Here is a 10715-nt window from a genome sequence, read left to right as displayed (position 1 = left end):
GCACCTGCAGAAGAGCGCCGATCGTCTCGCTCACGGTCCCGATTTGTGTACTGTACCCTCAGTGATGCAGCACAGACTGCGCCCCCCACCCCAAAATAAAATGCCCGGCACGAAACGTAGTAGCAACTACCCGCCTCACCGCTCTAGTTAGAGACCACAACGAAGCAGCAGCAAACAGGCGGCCATGCGAGCAAGCAAACCTGTCAAAATAAACGTTCAATTTGCGCGTCCGCCCCATGCCCAATGAAAAGCGACCGGAAGTGACGGCCGATGCTGTACCATCACTTCGGCGCGCGGCAGGACGGGAAGGCGGAAGCTGCGCCATCATGCTCGTTTTCGCGTGCGTTCGCGTCGCGCGCTGTGCGAAGTAATTTTAAACGTGTGATTAGTTTTGCGCGCGGGGTGGAAAAAGATGTGGCCCATGCTTTGTGTATTACTCGTGCCCCACTTCAAAGCAAAGCGTTCGTACGCACTGGAAGATGGATCCACGAAGGCTGAAACGAGAAGTTGCAACGTGCCCGGTCGGTAGTACTGGCATGATGGAAACTTTCAGGCAAGTGCCCCTTTATCTGGTATTTGTTTTGTTCGCTTTAGAAATATCTCACTGTGATCTCGTAGCATAATTCATAATTCGCTAATGTAAGAGCAAGAGCAGCTGCACTCCTACTGGGGCAAGTTAACTACCTCGATCGCGTCCCGTGTGACTAATGTTTGTCAAATCTACATCGGGCGTGGTGCGCCTGCATAGTTACGCTTTGTTTCTCAGCGCTTGAACGTTCATTGATGTGATTCTCTTGTGCGTTCAGCGCGGCTGCTTGTAATACGGTCGTTCGCACTTCAGTTAAATGTGGTCGACCAGTTTTGCGTCGCGTGGAAAAAGGACTGGCTTAGCCACCTTTCGAAGGAACCGGGGCGGTAATGGTTCTCCCTGATGCGGTCGCGTGCTGCTGTTGCTGCTTGCCGGACGTCTTCAGCATTTCGGCTCGCTTTGTCTGCGTGTGCGCGTGCTCGCGCTCGGCTTGATTTGTGTGTGCGCTCAGCTCAGCTCGCTTTGTGTGTGTGTGTGTGTGTGTGTGTGTGTGTGTTTGTGTGTGTGTGTGTGTGTGTGTGTGTGCGTGCGTGCGTGCGTGCGTGCGTGCGTGCGTGCGTGCGTGCGCGCGCGTGCGTTCAGTACATGCCGGTTTGTATGGGCCGGCGTGTTTGCGCGTGTCTAGTGCGTACGTGTTTTGTGAGTGTGTTGTCTGTGGGTCGCTGTGTGTGCGTACACGTGTTAGCGTGCCTGCATGCATGTATGTGTGCTTGTTTGTGTTCATCAATGTGCGCGTGCGCGCTTTTGTGTCTGCGCTTTGAGAGTGCGTATACTTGTGTGTGCGTGTGGGTGCGTTTTGTGTGCGTGCGTATGTATTGCATGAGGCCGGTAGAGTTTTACTCGCAATAAAACTCTTCCGATTTGGTGCAGCGAGTGTTCCCGCCTGAAAGCCGAGTTTGGTTTCAAGCCACCCTGGACAACTGCTGTATGAGGCGCCGTTTCTCGGGAGGACCAGTGGGAAGGCGCCAAGTATACGCTTCATCCTTTTTCCTCCCATGCCCTGATGAATCGATATCCTTGTTTTTTATTGTGAAAGGAACGTTACATCCAGAGCATAAATAAATGATTAAGAAATCTGGTAGTGTGTTTCGCCATTACAATAATTCCGATCTTAAAGACGTGGATTTCCCAATAGCCCACATTTCTTTTGATGCAGACAACCGCTGAAATTGTTAGCGGCAGGTTATTCGAGACGTTCTACGTATATAGCAATTGTCTTCAGGAGCTTTAATGAATTTTGAAAATTTGAAGTGTTGTGCTTTAGAGGTATCATATACAAGCTTTAGGTCTCCAGGTAATTTGCATGCCCTTCGAGAGCTGTCGCCTATAGCCCTATTGAAATTCGTAACTACAGTTTGGAGCACTGGGGAAGCTAGAAGGCTTGTCCTGGCTCTCGAGAAAGTGTTTAAGCTGGAGGTGTAGGTTGAGGAATTTGGGGTTGGTAACACAAAGGATTTTTTATGCCTTAGCAGTAGGAGTGACACAGGATAAAAAAAAAATGTATGTGTGTGAAGCACAGGAAGCTGCTCATGTGGTAGAAGCATGTGTGTGCGTGTGTGTGTGTGCGCCCATGCATGCGTGCGTGTGTGTGAATTCTCTCCTCAAAAGGGAGTATGTGTGTAAGTGAGCTATTTCATTGCTGGTCTGTTTGCCAAGAATTGGCAAGAAAACACAATAATCAATTTAACGTGAAATAATAAATTTCAAAGCATACTGGCGTACTGGCGACAGCAGCATACAAGCATGTAGCTGTGTGACAATCTTAATGCATGACTGCAACATCTGGAAGGAGGCTTGCTTCTTCTTCAGTAAGCAGCACAAAGTCCATATTCTTGGCTTTTCTTGTGCAAACCAAAACGAGGCTCATTGCCAATGATCTTGTCTTTTGCTCTAATAGCATTTGTTTATCTTGTACTTAGAGCGTCGTTTCTCGCAGGTCATGCAGATGGTAGCAGCAATTTCACAATGTCCAGCCTTGGCGCCCCCCATCAAGAGCAAGCCACTTGCGTTCGCCTTCAGACAGATGGTTAATGTCTTCTTGAAAGCGGTTGAGAAGACAACATTGTAAGTAGATATAGTTGTGTAGGTAAAATAATAGGTCAAGTTATAATTTAAAACTCAGGCTCCTTGGCCGCCTAAGCTTGATATGATGTGCAGTTGTCTGTGGTTGTAAAATATTGCCGATGGTACAGTGCATACTGCAGGTATGACTGCTGATCCAAAGTATACATTTGCATTTTCTTGATGGTCTTTCATAATGAGGATTTTCTTTGTGCAAGAATATTCACAGAATGCCGGGGCATTGTAGCATCATATTCTTTATCGTGCATTCACTGCTAATTTCGTATGACCTTCCTGCTACCAATTTATTTGCAGGAGAGGAATATTTGTTTACTCTCTGCAATGAGCTTGTTATTTGCTCATTGCATTACACTCTTCTACCTTTAATTTATTCCCATATAATTATCAAAACTTTAAAATTTCAGCTGTTTTTATTTTGAATACAATATCAAAATCAAAATGCACCGGATTGCAATCTAGACTGCAAGGGATTTGAAGAAATTACAAGAAACCAGGACCTCTCGGGAGCGTTAAAAGAATGTTTCCGCAGGTAATGTGCCTAATTGTACTGAGCTAGCTGCTCACGAAAATTGCAAGCATATTTCATTTCACATAGTTTTGCAGGATATAGCAGGCCTATCATAGTCTCTGAGCACAACCTTACCTCATTTGCATCATGAAAATGTCTCATACTTAATTTGAGAAAAGTTTTGAAAAATGAATGTATCATAATTTTGAAACTACACAAAGTATTCGTTGAGGCTAGACAGTTTTCAAACAACTTGACCATGTTGAACTTAGCCATTACAGGACGGAAAAAAAACATGCACAGGAGCACTCATTCAATGAAATGTGAGGCTTGTGGTTATTTTCCACATGCAAAATGTACTTTTAAGCGAGAGAGGGCAGGTAGCCAATTTACAACCATTGTGACTCATGCGGGTAGTAGCAACACAGGATGAGAAATGGTTGTGTCTCTGAGGTTCATTGAATATGTGAAAACTCATATACAGTACCCCCCCCCCCCCTATGAGGGGTAACCGTGCAATATGTTTTGGGCAAGAGAGACGATTGTTCTAGGAGACAAGAAATTTCAGGCTCTAGTTGAGAGGCTACAGAAAGAAGGACCATGTAAATAGTCACAGATTAACATAAACTGCATCAGAGTGGCATCACAGTTTAGAGCATGAAGTGGGAGCATGAGGAAGGATCATAAGTTTAAATAAGGGAATACTACTTGTCAGTGCATTGCCAAGCTAACCCATTGAAAGAAGGGGGCGTGCTCTAAGAAAAATAGTTGACAACACATGCTAAATTTTCGAGGAAAGTATGCCAAAATGCCCATTCTTACTAAATTACTAAATAAGAAATACAGGATAAATTTTAGGATGCAGAAAGTGTCTAATAAACTGCATTGGAGAGTTGGATATTGTTGGGCTGGATGCATGTATTGCAGAGCAAATGAGAATGCCAGTGGGGATTCCCTCATTTTCATTTTGTGTGCACTCTCTGTAAAACAGTTCTCTTTGTCTCCTAGTGTAATAATGTTGTGTAAAAACAGTCATTTTTAATGCCTTGTGCATTTCACTCTTAATGTGCCATATCCCGTAAGCTTCTCACCTGGAGTACTTATAAAGTGTAATGCAGATATATTGCAGATTTCATAATGTAAATTTTGTATTAAGGTCACATACACACTCTTGGGCAAATGTCTGTTGTTGAGAGATGTCATTGGTAGTCTTTAAACTTTATTCACTCTTATTTTCTATGGTGAAAAGGCAACTGTAAATTTATGTTTTTGCTGCTGTATGTGCCTTGTGTTCACAATGACAGTGGTTTAGCATTCACAGTAACATGCAATTCCTTAATTTGCAAAATAGAAACTTCTCCTACTTTTCACTTGTCTTACCCAGTTGCCTGAGTGGTGCATTCTGCCCAGTCACATTAATTAAGTTTATTACTTTGAGGAGCTTGTTGCTTTATCAAATTTTCCGCAAAGTACATGTGTAATTGCACGGACTGAATTCTCATGATTCTCTTCTTATTTTGCTAATGCAGGATGCAAGATTCCAGCAATGCCATGCGCTGCATTTATGGGTCAAGATGCTCAGAGAATGGAGTCCCTGCACCTCGTGGTTAACCGTGAACATTTCTTTTTCTTTTGGAAAGCTAAAGGCCATTTGCTGCATCACTTGCATTTTTGCAGCTCAGATGTGTACTATATTTTTCTAATTTTGAATGAATATTGGCTGTTCAGTATAAAAAATGACGTACAGCGTGAAGGACAAGGACTGCGAGAGACACACTCCACTGACTTTCAACAATATTTTGTTGCGTTGCCACATCGTGTGTGTATACACAGAGGGGTCATGCGCAGAAAATGAAAGCCAGTCACAAGGGGTGTTCTAACAGCAAGTCATTGTAAAAAGAACATGGTCACTTGAAAAAAAAAAACATCACAATTTCTATCTGTTTAGATACAAAATTTCACTAGGGGTCAGCGTGATAGAGGGGGCACTAACGCACACACTACCCAGTTTTCTGGTGAAATCAGCTTCAATAATTTACCGGGTGAGCTGTGTCTCGCTAAAACTTCCATATCTTAAAGAGGGGCATGCAGCCGCAGTCCTGGCAATGAATGACCAAGTGGCCTTGAACAGTGTTATTGACGTTATAGTGCTCTCTTAAACGATCATTTAGGCACGTGCCTATCTGTCAAATATATTTACTGCCTCAAAATGGGAATTTGGGAAACCACATTCGTTGCACACATCGCAAAACGTTTTCTGTGCCCGGCAGAGCAACAACTCTGACGTGATTTAGGCGCGTTTACACACTTACAGAGCCTTGCAAGCTTTTCCGGGGCTGAGAAAAGGACTGATTTCTGCAGGTTCCCTAATCTTTTTTAGCCTATGGGAGACATCATGAACATACGGTAGCACTGCAAACCTGTGTCTTTCAACCGGCTGGTTCCTTGACCGAGCGCGCTCATCATGTTTTGTGCACTTCAGAAGCTGTTCCACTATGGCTGAAATTAAGGCCAAAGGGTAGCCAACCCAAGAAAGGCAATCAGCCTGTGCAGCAACGCTATGTTGCATCTCGTGTGAGCAAGATTTTTTGAGGCTGTTAAGGAGGCAAAGCTTTACAATATCTCATTTGACTTTGTTGGACAGACAGGCAGGCGCCTAAACAATCATTTAGGAGAGCACGATAACAACGTCCATAACACTGTTCAAGGCCACTTCGGCATCCATTGCTGGGACTGCGGCTGCGTGCCCCTCTTTGAAGGTACGGAAGCTTTAGCGAGACACAGGTCATCCGGGAAACTATAGAAGCAGATTTCACTAGAAAACTGGTTAGTGTGTGCGTTAGTGACCCCTCTATCGTGCTGACCCCTAGTGAAGTCTTGTGTCTCAACAGATAGAAATTCTAATGTTTATTTTTTTCAAAGGACGATGGTCTCAGTACAGTCACTTGCTGTTAGACGCCCCTTGTGACTCATATTCTGCACATGCCCGCTTTTGTACAAATACACATGATGTGGCAATGTAATTAAATATTGTTGAAAGTCAGCGCAGTCGGTCATCTCTCGAAGTTCTTGTCATTCAAGCCGTACGTAATTTTATCTCATGAATTGCAAACTATCCCAAGAAACTACCCTTGTTCAGTATAATTATAATGTTTGATACGACCATTTGCTGGCAAATGTTAACAGTGTGATATTTAACTTGAACTTTTGCATGACTGCCTATGCCTGTGTTCTTTTAGTAACCAGAGTATGGCTAATTTATTAAACCATATTTGCTAATTTGCATGCTCACATGCTATAGCATGCCTTAATCTTGAATTACTGCATCTAAGTGCAAATAATTTAGAAATTTACTATGTATTTTAAAACACTGTGCACATTTTGTGCTCAGCAAAATTGTTTAATCAACAGTGGTTTGTTTTTATCAGGCCTCCTACTGCACTTTGCACCCAGGCACTAGTAGATGTGGAATATGCACTCTTTTGATTTATAGCAAGAAAAGAACCTATTTTCAAACTACATATTGTATATGTACCAGTGCCTTAGAGTTACAAAACAAAAATTTATAGAAACTGGTATTGTAGTTAGAAAAACCGCTACACAGCACCTTTAGCCCAGAGAACTCTCGTTTCACAAAAGAGGACAAACTATGTAGGCACTAAAAAATTCTACGTATTTTTCGTGCTCAAGTAATCTTGTTGGAAATAGAAAATTAGCAATAAGGCTCCTGGCATAAACCTCACTTAAAGCATGTCTATGCTTGGAAAGTATTGTTTCAGTCTGAAAAATGTTGGCCAGTTATGCTTTACATCGACTTTCCAAACTTTTCATAATGCTTTGCGATTACATTAGTGTACAAAATAACAGGTATCTTTCTTGTGCGTTTGCTCTGCATTTCAATTGCTTCCCTAATTCACCTTTGCAATATGCCTTTTTTAAGGCATCAAAACTTGAATTTTCGTTCACTGGAGCCTAATACTAAATATTTAGTCCTTTATGTAGCCCAAAACACTGCGAATCAACCCAGGCTCTTTCAGTGCCGCTATACATAGTTTCTTCTCTAATAGCAGATTTGATCAATGCATATATGTTAGGTACCTTTGTGGGAAATGTACATGTTCTTGTACTTACCGATGTGTTTGGTGATTGTGCATGTTTATATTTCATGTGATTTATGTATATGTTGTACTCTGTATTGCAGCATGCAATAAATATATTTGCGTTTTCTTGAAAATGCAGCATATATCTTACCAGTCTGTGTTGCAGGTTATTTGGATATGGAAATAGTGATAACTTTGATGTTGATATACATGCTCAAAAGTGTCAAGTTTGCTAGGTTGTATTTATGCAGCGAAGACAGGTTTTCCAATATACACCGTGAATTACTAATATGTAATGTGATCCACACGTATAGATGTTGTGTATGCCCATCGAAGCTTCAAGGCCGGCTGTTCGACAGTGCGTTTGGTAGCCGAACTTGAACCTTCTGGCACATGCAATAGTTGCGCGTGGATCGCTGTACATAGTAGTAATTGAAGGCGTGTACTGCCGAATCTGCCTTCCATACATGCTAGAAATAAAAGGGTGTACACCCTTCCAACACCCACACAGATGGGTGTTAATTTGGACGAGCACCCTTACACCCTAAATTTATTTTGCTGGACACCCTTCCTTTAGGGTGCTATAGTGGCACCCCAACTGTGGGGTGTAGACAACAGCACCCTTAGGGTGTTCGTCTGGCGACAAACTGATTTACACCCTTAAGGGTGGTAAAATGTTTAGTGTGTACGCTAGCGTGTAAGCACGCGTACGCACAAGCACGCAGACAGGCCTACCTACATACACACATAGGAAGAAACGATAGCGAGACATGGTGGAGGTTTCGCATGGGCTGTATATTGGCTGAGTATACAGCCTACCTAGAACGACAACATTCTATGCAGTTCGAACACCGCTATTTTTTTGTCTATTGCTGGCGAATGTCTCCTCCCCTCTCCCCTCACCTGCGATACACTAGTGGTGCAGGTTGAGGCATTTCTTCACTTTGTCTCTCTCACTTCCTCCTCCTCCCCTCTCACCCCCCCCTCCCGCAAGTTTTCTTTAGATAAGTTTGTTTCAGTGGATACGCCAAACCAAAATGCACAGGCGCATGTGATCCTATTCTCTAAGCACCGGATGTTATCAATGAGTTAACAATGTCAGCGACATCATGCACCTTTGAAACATTCTACAGCAAAACATTTCGAAACGCCCTTTTCGCGTTTCATTTCTCCCCAAATTTTTACTTCCACTGCTACTGCTTGCATAAATGTCGACGGGCAGATGGGGGCCAAGTATTCCGCTTAAATATGGTGCGAAGAGCTAAAGAGACAGTTGTATCTGCTTCGATACAGCAGCACTAGCATGGATACTTTGAAAATATGTTCAATCAGGCTTCTGGCCTGTTGGATAGGTAACAAAATAACTTTGAGAGGACAAGACAAACTTTTGTGGCACCCTCGTGACTACGCCTCTCAAAGCACACGCCGTCTGAAACGTCACTATTGAGAGCGCTGCATAGAACTACTAGGTAGAACAAACTGCCTCCTGCGTGTTTGCATAGCGCTGAGGTCGATTTCTCCTTTTCTCAAGAACCGTACTTGAACTGCAATATGATGCATGAAAGCGCATATATTGGAAATTGTTTTAGAGCGCAGCTCTTTGGCGTCCGTTCCTGGGTTTCGCGTCGTCGTCGGCGTCGTCGTCGACGGCGTCGGCCTCGTAACCAGCTCGCCTCCGCCGCCGCGCTCCGCCGCCGCGCATGCGCGCTGTCGGCTCTCCGGGCGAGGGAGGATGATGGAAGGGAGGAGGAGAGACTGTGGAGGAGGGCTGGCTACACAAATGGCTCTTTGGCGTCCGTTCCTGGGTTTCGCGTTGTCGTCGGCCTCATAACCAGCTCCGCCCCCCTTTCATCCCCCCAGCGCTAGCAGCGACCGACTGATACCGCTTTCGTGAGTCCGCTACCGCACTCACGAAAGACGTCGTGCACTTCCTGCAACTCGCATTAACCGTCCATCGATCCACACCGATGTTAGTAGTGGGGGACTTTAATGTTGACATGAAAACAAACAGCAATTTCCTAACACTTATGCGGGAGAACATCCCGTTCCTCTCGCTCGTAACGCGTCCCACGGCTGTGACAACCTCGCGAGGCACTTGTATAGATCTCGTCTTTGAGAATCAAGCATTGGTGTACCAAGTCGAACATATATCAGTCTATTTCTCCGACCACAAATCTTCCTTCATGACTGTCAAGAACTGTTAATGGAGTCTTTGTTAAAGGAATACGTGTGAAAAATAAAAAAAAAATTCTGTGATAGCGCATACATGTGTTGCTCGATTTCTTTGCCTCAATCTATCGAAAAGGTGAAACAGCTTATTTGCTGCGCTCAAATTTCGCATTAGGAAGTAACGTAATCGTCGGTAATTTTTTTGTTTCTGCGCGCACGTAAGGAAGAAATTATGCGTCACTGAAAAGACGTCGCTTTGTACATAGTATGCAAACATATTGTCACGAGAGGAAAAGCCAGTCAGTCAGTTCTAAGCGAACGGCCGTTTACAGTTCGTGTTCGCAGCAGCTACCACGCACACTTCTTCTTCCTCAACATCTAGCGATACTAGCGCGTGCCATTACCCCTCCCTCCAAAAAAAAACAAATCAATAAATAAATAAAGTTGGGGAGATGTTAAATGCCACAAAGAAAAAATAAAAGAAATGAGAAAGACAGCGGACGCGACGACAGGGGCCGAATCAAAGTTTGTGGATGAGAGTCAGCGCGAATGGTAGGGCTTCATCCTGGTAACGTGAACAATGTCAGAGGAACGTGGTCTACGGGAGTGGTGCGAACTGTCGGCTGGAATAACTGCGTAGTTGACAGGACTTAGACGACGCAAAACAATGTAGGGTCCAAAGTATCGGCGCAATAATTTTTCTGACCGGCCTCTTTGACGTATAGGGGTCCAAACCCATACAAGATCGCCCGGGTTGTATGTGACGTCTCGATGACATAGGTTGTATCGACGAGCATCTTGACGTTGTCGGGATAGAATTCGTTCCCGCGCAAGGTGCCGCGCTGCTTCGGCACGCTGAACAAAGGCGTCTGTATCTGGTGCGGTATGTTGCGACGAAGTTGGTAGGAGCATCACGTCGAGCATAGTGGTGACGTCGCGTCCGTAGACCAGACGAAAAGGAGGAAACCCGGTGGTTTCTTGTAGGGCAGTGTTGTACGCGAATGTCACATACGGGAGCAGTTCGTCCCAATTTTTATGGTCCGTGGCAACATACATGGAAAGCATATCCGCGATCGTTTTGTTGAGACGCTCAGTTAAACCGTTAGTCTGCGGGTGATACGCAGTTGCCGTACGGTGCGTTGTCCCGCTCAGCTGCAGGATATTTCGGACCAACTGGGCAGTGAAGGCCGTACCACGGTCTGTGATGACGACAGCGGGAGCACCATGTCGAAGGACGATATTTTTGATGAAGAAGTTAGCAACATCT

General features: G+C 44.3%; 1 long non-coding RNA gene across 2 annotated transcripts; it reads left to right on the top strand.

Annotated features, from left to right (window-relative positions):
• Positions 1 to 337: 337 nt before the first annotated feature.
• Positions 338 to 5155, top strand: LOC135921646 (uncharacterized). 2 transcript variants are annotated; one of them, XR_010570570.2, is made up of 4 exons: positions 338 to 553; positions 1460 to 1558; positions 2526 to 2653; positions 4709 to 5155. It is a non-coding gene; the product is annotated as an uncharacterized lncRNA (long non-coding RNA). The 2 variants fall into 2 exon arrangements; XR_010570569.2 differs by lacking the exon at positions 338 to 553 and having other exon boundaries at positions 1106 to 1558.
• The last annotated feature ends 5560 nt before the right edge of the window (positions 5156 to 10715 follow it).

Source organism: Dermacentor albipictus, unplaced genomic scaffold, assembly GCF_038994185.2.
Source record: "Dermacentor albipictus isolate Rhodes 1998 colony unplaced genomic scaffold, USDA_Dalb.pri_finalv2 scaffold_59, whole genome shotgun sequence".
In the NCBI taxonomy this organism is placed as follows: Eukaryota; Metazoa; Arthropoda; class Arachnida; order Ixodida; family Ixodidae; genus Dermacentor; species Dermacentor albipictus.
The sequence above is the reverse complement of the archived record's forward strand: the minus strand, read 5'-3'. Positions and strand labels throughout refer to the sequence as shown.